Source organism: Notamacropus eugenii, chromosome 1 (assembly GCF_028372415.1).
Source record: "Notamacropus eugenii isolate mMacEug1 chromosome 1, mMacEug1.pri_v2, whole genome shotgun sequence".
NCBI lineage: Eukaryota > Metazoa > Chordata > Mammalia > Diprotodontia > Macropodidae > Notamacropus > Notamacropus eugenii.
This window is the reverse complement of record NC_092872.1, coordinates 366,439,363-366,454,336: the sequence shown is the minus strand read 5'-3', so window position 1 is coordinate 366,454,336 and position 14,974 is coordinate 366,439,363. Positions and strand designations below refer to the sequence as shown.

Below are 14,974 nucleotides of genomic sequence, written 5' to 3'. Positions count from 1 at the left end.
AGGCATTGTTTCCCATATGAATCATATTCTTTTTACTCTCTGCCTAGTCTTTTACTTGAAATCATGTTTCTATAGTCTCTCTGTCTGTCTCTTTGCTTGCTTCACAGATGAACTCTCCCTATTTCTTCTCAGATTTTGAATTTCTTGTTCCATTCCTTTTCAGTTTGTCAATTATTTTGAATAATAACAATGGTAGTTTATGTTTGAAAAAGCTGAATTTGAGAGATATTGTCAGAATATGCAGGTAGTACTGTGCAGGTCACTGGAAATACAGAACTTTTGTGACTTCAAGAAGCTTACAATCTATTTGTAATAATATATGCATGGGGCAGCATACATATCCACATACAATGGGCAGATGCAGTTCTACACCTGGAGTCAGGAAAATCTGAGTTCAAATCTAGCCTCACACACTGGGCAAGTCACTTAACCCTGTTTGCCTCAGTTTTCCTATCTGTAAAATGAGCTGGAGAAAGAAAGGGAAGAAATCTCTGCCAAGAAAACCCCCGGGGCGGAGCCAAGATGGCGGAGTAGAAAGACGCACATACACATAGCTCCGAACCCACAACCCATAGAACGGCTACAGGGGAGTAACTCACGGCGAATTCTGCACCCAGAGGCCACGGAATATTGGAGCGAGGGAGATTTCTGTTCTGGAGGGACCTGCAAACCTCTCGCGGGGGGTCCTTCATGCTGCGGACTGGGCGCCGAGACTGGGAGCTGAGGGCAGCTCTGCAGCGGCCGCAGCACCGAGAGGAAAAGATCCCAGCGGGCTACGGGGACAGGATCTCCAGCGGCCACGCGGGTCCCTCCACCCACAGAGGGACCTGCAAACCTCTCACAAAAGGTCTGTCGCGCTGCAGACGTGGAGCCCAGCCCAGACCTGTGGCGGCTGCAGCTCCGAGAGGTACAGATCCAAGCAGGCTTCAGGGACAGGATCTCCAGCGGCCGCACAAGTCCCTCCGCCCACAGGTGACGGGGTCGGTGAGAGAGTCTCTTTGGCGGGTCGAGAGGGGAGTGGGGTACCCCATGATTCGGGCCCCCCCGGGAGGTAGAAGCTGAGAGGCGGCTGCAGACCCGGGCTCCCCAAGCAGGCGGGAGCCTGAATCCAATGTGGAAGGTCTGTGCATAAACCCCCTGAGGGAACTGAGCCTGAGAGGCGGCCCTGCCCCGACCTGACCACCTGAACTTAATTCTCACACTGAATAGCAGCCCTGCCCCCACCAAAAGCCCTAAGGCTGGAAGCAGCATTTGAATCTCAGTCCCCAAATGCTGGCTGGGAGGACCAGGAGGCGAGGTGGAGGTGGGTGTGAGGAGAATATTCAGAGGTCAAGTCACTGGCTGGGGAGAAAGCCCAGAAAAGGGAAAAGAAATAAGACTATTGAAGGCTACTTTCTTGGAGAACAGGCATTTCCTCCCTTCCTCTCTGATGAGGAAGAACAATGCTTACCATCAGGCAAAGACACAGAAATCAAGGCTTCTGTGTCCCAGCCAACCCAATGGGCTCAGGCCATGGAAGAGCTCAAAAAGAATTTTGAAAATCAAGTTAGAGAGGTGGAGGAAAAACTGGGAAGAGAAATGAGAGGGATGAAAGAGAAGCATGAAAAGCAGATCAGCTCCCTGCTAAAGGAGACCCAAAAAAATGTTGAAGAAATTAACACCTTGAAAACTAGCCTAACTCAATTGGCAAAAGAGGTTCAAAAAGCCAATGAGGAGAAGAATGCTTTCAAAAGCAGAATTAGCCAAATGGAAAAGGAGATTCAAAAGCTCACTGAAGAAAATAGTTCTTTCAAAATGAGAATGGCACAGGTGGAGGCTAAGGACTTTGTGAGAAAGCATGATATCACAATACAAAACCAAAAGAATGGAAAAATGGAAGATAATGTGAAATATCTCATTGGAAAAACAACTGACCTGGAAAATAGATTCAGGAGAGACAATTTAAAAATTTTGGGACTACCTGAAAGCCATGATCAAAAGAAGAGCCTAGACATCATCTTTCATGAAATTATCAAGGAAAACTGCCCTGAGATTCTAGAACCAGAGGGCAAAATAAATATTCAAGGAATCCACAGAACACCGCATGAAAGAGATCCAAAAAGAGACACTCCTAGGAACATTGTGGCCAAATTCCAGAGTTCCCAGGTCAAGGAGAAAATATTGCAAGCAGCTAGAAAGAAACAATTGAAGTATTGGGGAAATACAATCAGGATAACACAAGATCTAGCAGCTTCTACATTAAGGGATCGAAGGGCATGGAATAGAATATTCCAGAAGTCAAAGGAACTAGGACTAAAACCAAGAATCACCTACCCAGCAAAACTGAGTATAATACTTCAGGGGAAAAAATGGTCTTTCAATGAACTAGAGGATTTTCAAGCATTCTTGATGAAAAGACCAGAGCTGAAAAGAAAATTTGACTTTCAAACACAAGAATGAAAAGAACCATGAAAAGGTGAACAGCAAAGAGAAGTCATAAGGGACTTACTAAAGTTGAACTGTTTATATTCCTACATGGAAAGACAATATTTGTAACTCTTGAAACTTTTCAGTATCTGGGTACTGGGTGGGAGTACACACACACACACACACATGCACACACGCACACATACATAGAGACAGAGTGCACAGAGTGAATTGAAGAGGATGGGATCATATCTTAAAAAAAAAAATGAAATCAAGCAGTGAGAGAGAAATATATTGGGAGGAGAAAGGGAGAAATTGAATGGGGCAAATTATCTCTCATAAAAGAGGCAAGCAAAAGACTCATTAGTGGAGGGATAAAGAGGGGAGGTGAGAGAAAAACATGAAGTCTACTCTCATCACATTCCACTAAAGGAAAGAATAAAATGCACACTCATTTTGGTAGGAAAACCTATCTCACAATACAGGAAAGTGGGGGACAAGGGGACAAGCAGGGTGGGGGGGATGATAGAAGGGAGGGCATGGGGAGGAGAATGCAATTCGAGGTCGACACTCATGGGGAGGGATAGGATCAAAAGAGAATAGAAGTAATGGGGGACAGGATAGGATGGAGGGAAATATAGTTAGTCCTATACAACACAACTATTATGGAAGTCATTTGCAAAACTACACAGATTTAGCCTATATTGAATTGCATGCCTTCCAAAGGGAAGGGGTGGAGAGGGAGGGAGGTAAAGAAGTTGGAACTCAAAGTGTTAGGATCAACTGTAATGTTCTTACCACTAGGAAATAAGAAATACAGGTAAAGGGGTATAGAAAGCTATCTGGCCCTACAGGACAAAAGAGAAGACAGAGACAAGGGCAGAGAGGGATGATAGAAGAGAGAGCAGATTGGTCACAGGGGCAATTAGAATGCTTGGTGTTTGTGGGGGGGAGGGGAGGAAAGGGGAGAAAATTTGTAACCCAAAATTTTGTGAAAATGAATGTTAAAAGTTAAATAAATAAATTTAATTATTAAAAAAAAAAAAAGAAAAAAAGAAAACCCCCAAAATGGGGTCAGGAAGAATCAGACATGACTGAAAATGACTGAACCATCACAACAAATATATATATATAGGAGAAATTAGCTAGCTATAATGCAAAGGAATATATGATTAGCTATCAAAGGAATGACAGAGTTTACTATAACATTTCATAGAAAAGAGAAATCAGCGTGCCTGCAGTTTAAGGTAAGGCTCATCTGGACTACTGCAAGGATACCTCAGCTCCCACTGTCTTCCTTCTCTTACACAGCTACCAAAACAATCTTCCTAAAGCCCAGAGCTGTCCATCCTGCTCCCCTGTCCTGTAATCTTCAGTGACTTCCTATTGCCATTAGGATAATAGAAAGTTTCCCAGCTCCTTTGATATTTAAAGCACTTCACAATGTAGCTCCATACTACAATCCTGTTGCATGTTTTTTCCCTTCACACACTCTATGTTGCAGCCAGACTGGCCAAATTGCTGTTCCCTAAACTCAGTATTCCTTCCTTCTCCCACCTAACTCCTTCTTGGACACATTGGCTCTCTACTGTGCCTAGAATGTACTCCCTCTTATTTTTAGTTCTTAAAACAACCCTTAGCTTCCTTCAAGGCTCAGTCCATGTAGTACTTTCTTCAAGAAACCTTTCTTGATGCTCTTAGTTGCTAGATCATCTCTCCTTTTTAGAATAAACATAAATATACTTATGATTTCAGGCTTATAACCTGTCTTCATGTTATAAACCTGAAAACATGAGTTTTCATGTTTCTAGCGTGTAAGCTCCTTAGGATCATAGGAGGTCAGCTTCTTAAAATCATACATTTTGAGCTGGGTGGAATTGTAGAGATCATTTAGCCCATCTTTTTTTTCTTAAATAATTTGAAGAAACTAGGTCAAGTGACTTGCTCAAGGTTAAGCAGGTATAAAATGGCAGAATCAAGATTGGAACCAGTTCCTTAGACTCCAAATCCAGGGCTCTTTCCATTACAGCAAGCCTTGATCCTCAGCACCTCCTACAGTGCCTTGCATCCAGTAAGCACTTCATAAATGTTGGATTTGTTTAAACAGAGAACCAATTTCTGATGCAGAAATTAATTCATACAAAGCAATTTCATCCTTGAGGGAGAAGGAAGAAGAAACCCAATCCCACTTTTAATTGAAGGCTGTATTGTTCAAATAAATCTACTTGCCTGATGAGGGCTTTGGGGTAGGGAGCTTATTTTAATTTGGTTTTAGTGGTTGCAGCTTTGATAGCAGGTAGTATCAGGAGCTCCTCTCCTCTCATCCTCTTGCAGTTTATTTAATCCCCTCAGGCTTCCAGGCTTTATGGCTTCTCTTCAGCCCCTACAGGGGTAATGGACCATAGAGACACCCCTCTCTCCCCTACGCATACATTTGCTGACGAGACTTTAAAAGCTCCAGTAGCAGGAAAGGGAGGGCCAATAGAGAAGGCAGCTCTCAGTTATGACTTCAGATTAGGAGAGAGGAGAACAGGATGTATCAGTGTATGCCTCCATCCAGGAGGCAAGGTCACAGAGCAGAGCATCACAGGGCTCAGGCCACTGTTGTTCCTTTGTACCTTAGGAGAGGGTTAACAGGAGATTCTTCCCTGGGTTAAGTGAGGAGCGTCTTGCTCCTGAAACAGGGGAATTGTTGCTCAGGGACAGGAATGTTCTTGAACTTGTCCCAATATTCTATTGTTATGCTATTGTGGTAGGCACTATCTAATTTCATATTTTTCTATGTAGTGCCTTACACAGGGTACTCTACAGAGAAGACATTTATATAAAAAAAAACAAACCAAAAAAACTTTATTCTACATTATTATATTAGAATGTACCTAAGATACTGCAGTCATGGTACCTCTTGCCAGACATATAATGAATTAGAGGGGCAAAATATGTAATCAATACGTTGATTTATTTTACTTTTGCATAATTTACTTGTTACAAGGAAAGGCTAAGTGTGGGGGGGGGGGGTTAACGAGTAGTAATAGTGACACCAGAAAAAGCATAAAAGAAAGAAAAAAGTAGTAGTGAAACTTTAAAAACACATAGAAAGCAGCAGGAGGAAATTCAGAAGGATCCCAAGTAGAACTGTTTTATTACCATTATGTTAAAATTATCATACACTTAAAAAACCCAAAATGTATATAACGGAGTTTCACAGTTTCATGTAAAGTGCTCTTTTCTGTTGTTTTTTTTTTTTGTATATTAAAATAATACATGTCTTTTAAGTTTATAATAAACTTGATTATAAAATTTATAAACTTTATACATGCAAGTTTATAAAAAACTTGACCACATTTTTAGAAAATGTGGTCAAGGCAGAGTGGTGGGATGTATTCAATGGAATCTTAGGATCAGGATAGCCAAAGGTCAGAATTTGTCACCACTACTTTATAATTAAATCAGTGAAAAGATCTCTGTCAAGAGACCTGGATTCTAGTACTGACCAGGCTATCAACTAGTCATACAATCTTAAGCAAATTCCTTTCCCTCTCTGAGCTTCCAGAGAAAACATAATACCAGCTCTGAACTCAATGGGGAAATCACACTCAAGGTTTGAGGTTCCTAGAGGGTGGCTGACTACTACTTACCTCAAAGTTCTAGGGATAACACTGAGTGACTAGAATTTCTAACACTGTAGCTCCTGAAACCCCATCCAATGGGTCCCAATTATAAATGAACAAGTTGAACTCCATTAACGTTTATGCTTGGGATTTACTGAGAAGATATCACAAGAACAGTTGGTATAAAAAAGTCTCCTCAATTGTTCTGGAAGAGAGTGGACTCAATCCACAAAGGCAGGCAGGCACATGTAGAAAATATATGGGGCTAAGAGGTTCTTCAAGGCTTCTGACCCTGGGAATCTTTTTTTCCTTTCATAGAATCCTCACGAAATTCTCCTGAGGTGTAGCTCTCTTTTGGGCTTTTAGAATTGGTGCCTTTCTCTAGTTCATAGCTGCAAGCCATGGACCCAAGCCCAAGCCTCAGGTAACTGGCGTGCCACTTCCATTTTCAGACACTTCCTTTATAGTTACCTCCCGCAGTGGAGTGAGCTACCTTCTCTAGTGGCTTGGGGCAGGGGTGTGTGAACCTCTGAAAGCTCTTCCATTCTTTTGATGGGCTGGTCACATTGTTTGAATGCCAAACGTAGGCTTGCTAAAAATGCTATTTCATGGAGATTCACACGGTGCAAGTGCTCACGTGGTGGTCAGAAGAAGCAATACAAGGACACTCTCAAGGTCTATGTTAAGAACTTTGGAATTTATTGTGCGACATGGGAGACATTAAGACTATCACTCAGCATGGCATGCCCACATCAGAGAGAATGCTGTGCTCTATGAGAAAAGCGGAACTGAAGAATCTCAAAACAAAGACAAGATGTGCAAATTTAGAGAATCCACCCCAAATGTTCACATGGACTATTTGTACCCAACCTGTGGGAGACCTATTCTAAGCTTCTACTGGTCTGATCAGCCACAGTTGGAAACACTGTAACTTGTGACAGCATTTTGGTTCTGTTTGAGACTGAAGGACAAAAATCAACCAATAAAGATTTAACAAAAAAGAAAAAGAATTTGGTGCCCAGGTTCACCCAGAGGCCAGGAAGTAGATTGTTGCCTTTCCCCCATCTGCCAGCTCACAGGGGTTCATGCTTCCTCACCACTTGGAAGGAAAGAAGACTGAGAGATTATCATTGTCCTTTTCACATTCAAAGTCAGTTACAGTTCTGTGCCTGTAGGCTTATGGGTTCTTCTAGTTTTATAGCTAGTTAGAGGAATTTCATCATCATATTGCACCTGCATATTAATTACTTGTGGCTGAAAGCCATCTCTCCAAAGTACCATGTGTTGAATTGGAGAAGGCCCCAGATTTATGTAGGAAATGTTTTATTATTTTTCTTATTATGCTATTTCATTAAAGGCTATTTCTCTGAATGAATTATATTCTCTGACTATTAAAGGGAAACACATTGGTGGGGACTTATGAGATATGGTGTTAAGTGAATGTAGTCTCCCAGAATAACTTGAATCTGGGGTGATTTTTGTCTTTGAGCTCACTGAGTAAGTTGTGGTATGCCTCTAGATGTTACAGAAATAACAGAAAACTCCCAATAAATGCCCTTCTAAAGTATATTCCCTCAATACAGTTAATCCTACTGTTGACAAAAAGGAGATATGTCTTTTAATTTTTCTTGAATAATTCAAAGGGTTTTACAGAATAGCTGAACCAGTTCTCAACTCTACATCAGTAAATAAGAGATCGTTTTTCCACTGTCACTCAAATGAATTTTTCAAACTTTTAACATCTTTGCTAGCTTTCTTCTGACCAAACTGAAGCTTTCCACAACTTACTGGTTGTAGCCCTAGCTCTTCCCCCGGATAGCTAGCCCATATGCCCATCTTCATGCCTAAGCCTAGCCCTATTTTTGGGTTGGATTAATGCATAATCTGCCTCTAGAACTGTTTGCTCATACATTTTATAGTCTATTGATATATCAAAAAAGAAGTGTTGTGAGAACTGAGTGAGATAATATTTGCGAAGCATTTAGCATAGTGTCTGGCACATGGTTGCTGCTGCTGTTTGTCTTTCATTTTTGAAGAGGACCTATGATATCACAGGATAACGTCTTGACTTGCATATGAATTGAATTCAAGTGAGGCAGAATTGCACAAAGTCTTCAGCTTCATTTTCTCTTCCAGAGTCATAGAAGTCTGGTGTCAAGAAAAAAGCTAGGATGACTGGTAATGGCCCAGGATGCAGTCCATGACCTTGGAGTCTTCCACGTCTGATGAAGCTCTAAGCACTCCAGCCTGTCTGGAGTGTTTGCTTCAGCCACCTTCATGGCCATCGGAAAAAAATTGTTCTCACGGGCCAATCCACTGGGGGAAGTCTTCACATGCTTGGGGTAGACACTCCCTCCACCCCCAACTAACTGACAAGTTTGAGGCCTGTAGGCTACCTACAACCTGGTTTAGCCCTTTTTCAGAGAAGATTTAGCAGGGTATGGTCATTGTGCCTGTTACAGCTTCTAGGAGCCATAAACCAGAGTTGAGTGCCTGGTGGACACCAAAGGTGGATGCTCAGCAAGCCCTCACACCCGAAGTGCTAGTCTTCCTTGAACAACTCATAATACCCTCCCACAGGGTAGGTGTTTAATAAATGCTACCTTTCTTTCTTTAGTCAGATGGAGAGATAACTTCCCATTGTATGGTTATTCCTTCAATAGGGGTATGTTGGTTGGTTGGTCGTTGTCCTTCATTTTTGAAGATATCACCATAATAAAGTGAAGTTTTAATGTCCAATTGTGGATGGCCAGACCAATACAAGCTCTGAATGCTCTACAACAGATTGGGCACAGGCAGTCTGTGTGAATATTTGGGGTGGGTACTCCAAATTTGCACATCCTATGTTTGCTTTGTGCTGTCTCAATTCTACTTTGTTCATAAAGCACAGCACCCTTTGTGATGTGGGCACACTATGCTGAGCAGTCCTGTGCCAGTGTCTCCCATCAAATCCAAAGTTCTTGAGGGAGACCTTGAGTGTGTCCTGGTATCACTTCTTCTGACCACCATGTGATTGCATGCCCCATGTGAGTTCTCCATAAAATAGTCTTTTTGGCATACATTTTGCATTCAAACAATGTGGCCAGTCCATTGTAGTTGCACTCTCTGAAGCACAGTTTGAATGCTTGGCAGTTCAGCAAGGACTTCAGTGTCTGGTACCTTATCCTGCCAGGTGATCCTCAGAATCTTCCTAAGACAGTTCAAATGGAAGTGATTCAGTTTCCTGGCATGGCACAGGTAGACTGTCCATGTTTGACAGTAATACAACAATGAGGTCAGCATAATTGCTCTGTAGACCTTCAGTTTGGTAGTCAGTCTAATACCTCTTCTCTCCCAAACTTTTCTTTGGAGCCTATTCTGGCACTGAGCTAGCTCTGGCAATGCATGCATCAACCTCATTGTCAATGTGCATGTATGGGATGGCAAGATTCCTGACTCAAATTAACTACTCAGAGGCCTCTCAAAGTGATGACAAAAAGTTTATTCGATTCTTGAGAAGCAGGGCAATTCCTCCACCAGGTGGTCTGGAGCAGGAAAAGCAGAAGACAAAGGAAAAGCAGTGATATATATAGACCCTAAAGCAAATCCCTCCTCCCACCACTGATCATTATTCTCATTAGTTGAGAATATGATCTTACATTCTAGACAAGAAATCTAGCCAATCCCCTTTGAAATGAAGACATCAAAAAGTTATGTAAGTTTTATCCAATTATTGAGACCCTAATGTACTACATAGTCTATATCCTTATATGGAATTATTCCACTCTAAAAATATTGTAACCTTGAGCCTCTTGGTCTTCCTTACCCCTGGGAGAAGAATTATAATCTGAGAAGTCTTCACTAAATCTGTTCTACTCACGTACATTCCTGGAAAGTACACTACCAAGGTAAGTGAACTTATTTACAGCATTCAAAACTTCTCCATTTGTTGTAACCAATGGTTCCACTTATGAATGGTGTGGTGGTGGCTGATGGAGCACCTGTGTTTTCTTGGTGTTAATTATTAGGCTAAAATTAACACAGGCAGCAGAGAATTGATCCATACTTTGTTACATTTCAGCTTTGGAGGCTGCATTGAGTGTGCAATCATCTGCAAACAGAAAATCATGCACCAACACTCCCTCCACTTTGGTCTTGGCTTGTAGCCTTTTCAAACTGAAGAATTTACCATCAGTGGGATATTGGACCTTGATGTCGTGTTCATCCCCATTGAAAGCATTTAACAACATGACTGAAAACATCATGCTAGAAAGCATGGGAGCAAGCACATAGCCCTGTTTCACTCTACTGGTGACTGGGAAGGCATGAGAGCACCATCCACTATCCAGAACCTGGGCAAACATACCATCATGAAATTAAAGTACAATGCTGATGAATTTCTCTGGGCAACCAAATTTTGACATAACTTTCTATAAGCTCTCATGACTAACAGTGTCAGAGGCCTTGATCAGATCTGCAAACATTGTGTACAGACCTCTGTTCTACTCCTGGCATTTCTCCTGGAGTTGTCAGGCAGCAAACACCATTGATCCTTTCTGAAGCCACATTGGCTCTCAGGTAGATGACTATCTTCCAGGTGAAGGATCAGCCTATCAAGGAGACTCTAGCAGGAATCTTGCCAGCAATGACTAGGAGAGAGCCCTCCCTATGAGTGTCGCAGGACAATCTATTCCCTTTACCCTTACAGAGATGGACAGTGGAGGTATCCTTGAACTCCTGGGGGATAAACTCCTCTTGCCATATAACCCGGAAAATTTTAGTCAGCTTTTGTATGAGCAATGGTCCCCTTACCTTGTAAATCTCATCTGGAATAGAATCAGCACCAGGTGCTTTGCCACATGAAAGGAGCCTAATGGCCCTCAAAAACCTCTTCTTCAGTTGGAAGGTCAGCTAAGGAGGGACTGACTTCAACCTGAGGTAAATGGCCTCAGCATTGATTGATGATGATCTGTTGAGAACACTATGGAAATGTTCAGCCCATCTCTCTAGGATCATGTTCTTATCACTAATCAATGTGGTTCCTTCCATCAACACTGAGTAGTTGTGATGCACCATAGGTTTTTGGTCCATAAATAGATTTAAGGGAATTATAAAAGAGCTTTGGATTATTGCTATCAGCATAAAACTGAATTTCATCTGTCTTCTTACTGAGCCAGGAATCCTGCATCTCTCTAAGCTTTCCTTTTGATGGAATTAAATGCTGCCTTCTTAGAAGTGGATGAACTATCTTGCTAGTAAATCCTGTGGAGTTCTCATTTTTCATTTAACAGCTTCTGAATTTCCCCATCATTTTCAACAAAGTAATCTTGGTGTTTGAGAGTGTTCTGACCCAGATCAGCAAATGCAGTGCTATACACCAAATCTTTGAAAACTGCCCACTCCTTTTCTGCTCCACTGCTGTCAACTGTATGTTGGCTCAACTTTCCCTCCAAGTCAGTAACAAACTGTTCACGCTCAGAGAACAGCTCTAATTTGTTGATATTAATTCTTCTGGTAGTCATTTTGCCTTGGGAGTAGCGCTTTTGATGAATGCAAATATTGAGCTTGGAAAGGATAAGTCTATGATCAGTCCAGCACTCTGCACCACACATTATCTTTGTCACTCTCACATCTTGTCTGTCTCTTCTTACAATCACATATATTGCCATACCATTTAATTAAATGCCTGTTGCTTTGATCCCATAAGATCCCTAGCTGACAAAAGATCTGAGTTCAAATCCAGCCTCAGACCATTCCTAGAAATGTGACACTTTCCCTCACATGGGAAATGAGAATAATATTAATGACAGTACCTATCTTCCAGGGTTGTTGTGTGGATCAAATGAGATAATACTTGTAAAGGTATTTTGGAACTTTAGAATGCTGTGTTATTATCATTATTACAGTGACTGGAACACAGTATGCGATTAATAAGTGCTTGTTGACTATCATCATATAGGTTTTCAGTAGGAGATGGGGAGGCTATTTTTTTTTCCTATTTTCCTATTCCTATTTTTTTTTAACTCCAATTCTGCCCTTTGTTGCCCCTGCTTATTGACTCTTGGTAGGGATGAACTGGCTCAGTGCCTCGGACAGGAGTTTTTGACTACTCGTGTCCTGGCAGAGGATACAGAAATTGGCATTTTTAAAATGACATTTTTGCAGGTGGAGGGAGTCGTGCAGTCACCTACCTACGTAAGGAAGGGGTGGGACCTTAGTGATGGAAGCTGTAATCTGACACCTTCAGTGTAGGGACAACTGTTGGGGGCGGAGCTATTACCGGCCATCCCGGCAGCCTGCGATTGGAGTTCGGTGGGTGACGCAATATTAACGCGCGGAAGGAGGGGGAGGCTTGCGGGGTCTGCGCCTGCGCACGGGAAGGGACGCTGGTGGCTGCCGCGGGCGCCGGGGATTCTGGGGGCTGCGCAGGTCTTCTCTATTTGCTACTGGGAGGGAAATCGAAGGTAGGGGTGTTGAGTTTCGGATCGGGGCTCGGGCTGTGGCTCACGGGGCCTGGTCAGCCCTGCCACCGGCGACTTCTCCATCATTCCCCCTAGGCCCCCGCGCCTCCTTTGAAGAGGGTGGGCCTCTCACCTACCGCGCTTCCGTACAAGGTCCCTCCTCTCCTTCCCCCCTGCCCTCGTCCCTCCCACGGGCGACCCTCTCCTCCCCGCCCCCCGCAGTAGCGTTGTCCCACTTCCCGAGCTCCGGGACTTGGCCGTTTCCCCTAAACTCCTCTTTCCTTGCTTTGCCCACCGTCCAGACTGGCCGCTGGGAGAGGGCTTCCCCGGAGTGGAGTGGGGGGATGGCAGGAGGTGGGGTGCAGGTGGAGCTTGGGCAAAGAAATGCAAGTGAGGCCCAGGACCGCTGGCCGCCCTCCTGCTTCTCGTGGGCACCCACTTCTGTATCCATTCTTTGGGTGGGGGGGATGTTTGTAAGTGCCTGGACCTATTTCCTTTCTACTGGGTTTTCCTGCCTCAGGGCGAACAAACCAATTAAACCCAGTAACAAAGCACAAGCATCCTCTGGAGCTGGCCCTTGAGGAGGGAGAGCCTCTTAGCATGGGCCGACTCTTCACTGGGGCATAATTCTGTGAGTCTGCCCTATTTGTAACTTAAGTGATAGTTTCGACGGTGAAAAGGGTGTTTGGGATCATCTCCCTTTAAAGGGTTAGTTCCCCTTTTTTGTCAAAATGATGCCATTAAAAGTTGGCAGAGCATTTAACCGATATTAGATTGTAAGTTTTCCTTACAACAACCCTGGGAGGCAGTTGTTTTTATCCGTTTTGCATAGAAGGAAACAAAGGTACAGAAAGGTTAAGTGATTTGCCCAGGGTCACACAGCTGGGAAGTCTCAGGCCAGAGGTGTACTCAGGTTCAATCCACTTAAATGTCTCTAAAATTTTAGCGGAATGTTGAAGTCACATAGAACTCCCTTGGTAAGAGGTATACCACTACCACTAGATAGGACTTTTGTGGTTCTTTGATGTTTGCCAAGTGCTTTACCTGTATGATCTCTGTTGCCCTTATTAGCTTCATTTTATAGATGAGGTCACTGAGTCTGAGAGGTTAAACAACTTAGGGGTCACATAGTAAATATCTCATTTTGGCTTCAGTGAGAGAATTGGCCCCTCAGTTACTGAAGATGACATGTTTTAAAAGGAGTTTTCTCTTAAGAATTTGATAATTAAAAAGTCAGAGGATCTGTTTTAACATCATGCCTCTGTAACTGATTAAGCTTTGTCCTTTTAGGCAAGCCATTTCTCCTTTTTGGACCATAATAAATGAAGAGTTCCACCAGATAACCTATAAGGACTTTTCCATTTTCATGCTATTCTTGTCGTAGGTTAAGACATCAGTTCCAGCTTATGGTCTTTGGACCTTGGGGGGTCCATGATATCTTTCAGGTGACTTGACAGGTCAAAATTATTTTCATTATAATACTAAGATGTTATATAACTTTTTATTCCTATTCTCTTGCATATACAGTGGAGTTCTCCAGTTTCCACATTGCAGCTAGAACCTTTAAGAAACTACCACTTGTCCAGTTTTGGTGTAGTGTCAAAGAATGTCCGTGGTTATCTGAAAGGACCATTAAAATACTCTTCCCTTTTCCAACTGTATGAGACTGCATTTTCTTTATATACTTCAACCAAAACAACATATTGCAGCAGATTGAATGCAGAAGATAGGATAATCCAGCTGTTTTCTATTAGACCAGACCTTAAAGAGATTTGCAAAACTATGTAAAACAATGACAGTCTTCTAATTTTTTTTCAGAAAATATGGTTAATTTTCATTAAAACGTTGTTCATATTATTATGTAGTAGATTTATTGTTATTTTAAATTGAATAAACATTTAAAATTTCACTAATTTTAATTTCTGGTGTGGTAAATATTAGTAGATATAACCCATGTAAACAAAAGCTCTTTGGAATCCTCAATTTTTAAGGGTATAAAGAGGTCCTGAGATCAAAAAGTTTGAGAATTATGGGGTTAAGGGAAGAATCATTTCCCTATTTTCAGGAGGGTAGATGAATAAATATGTAATATGGCAAGCATAAATATCAGCAAAGCCCAGGTGTGTGATGCTTAGTTTCCAACCTTTCCTAAGCCGCCTTATATATTTCTCAGTGATAGAAAGCTTTGTTACTTATTTTTTTTCTCGGATCAGGGAAGAAAGAGGAAAAGGGGTTATTAAAAAGTATTAAGATAAAATTTTTAACAAATGCAGTATTAAGTATCCTGAAATAATTATTGTGCTTCATAGCCTCTTGTAGAGACTGCATTCTGTTCCATAAATGCTGTTTAAAGTATTTTTTATACTCTTTCAAAATTGTCTTTGGGGACAGTTTGAGTAAGAAAATTTAAAAAAAAGTTGTAGTATTTTATTCAGTTACACCTAGTTTTTGACCAGAAAGGGTATTCACCAGATCTGCTCACATTAATTGATCCAACAGGCACTGGAGATAGACAAA

General features: G+C 42.1%; 1 protein-coding gene across 2 annotated transcripts in view; it reads left to right on the top strand.

Moving 5' to 3' along the window:
• Window positions 1–12,300: 12,300 nt before the first annotated feature.
• Window positions 12,301–14,974, top strand: part of SIL1 (SIL1 nucleotide exchange factor) — a 260,982-nt gene continuing 258,308 nt past the window's right edge. Inside the window, exon 1 of one of the 2 annotated variants that reach the window (XM_072630421.1) lies at window positions 12,301–12,460. The gene's annotated coding sequence lies outside the window, so the exon portion shown is untranslated. The remainder of the gene's footprint in view (window positions 12,461–14,974) is intronic. The other variant, XM_072630425.1, reaches the window with a different exon arrangement.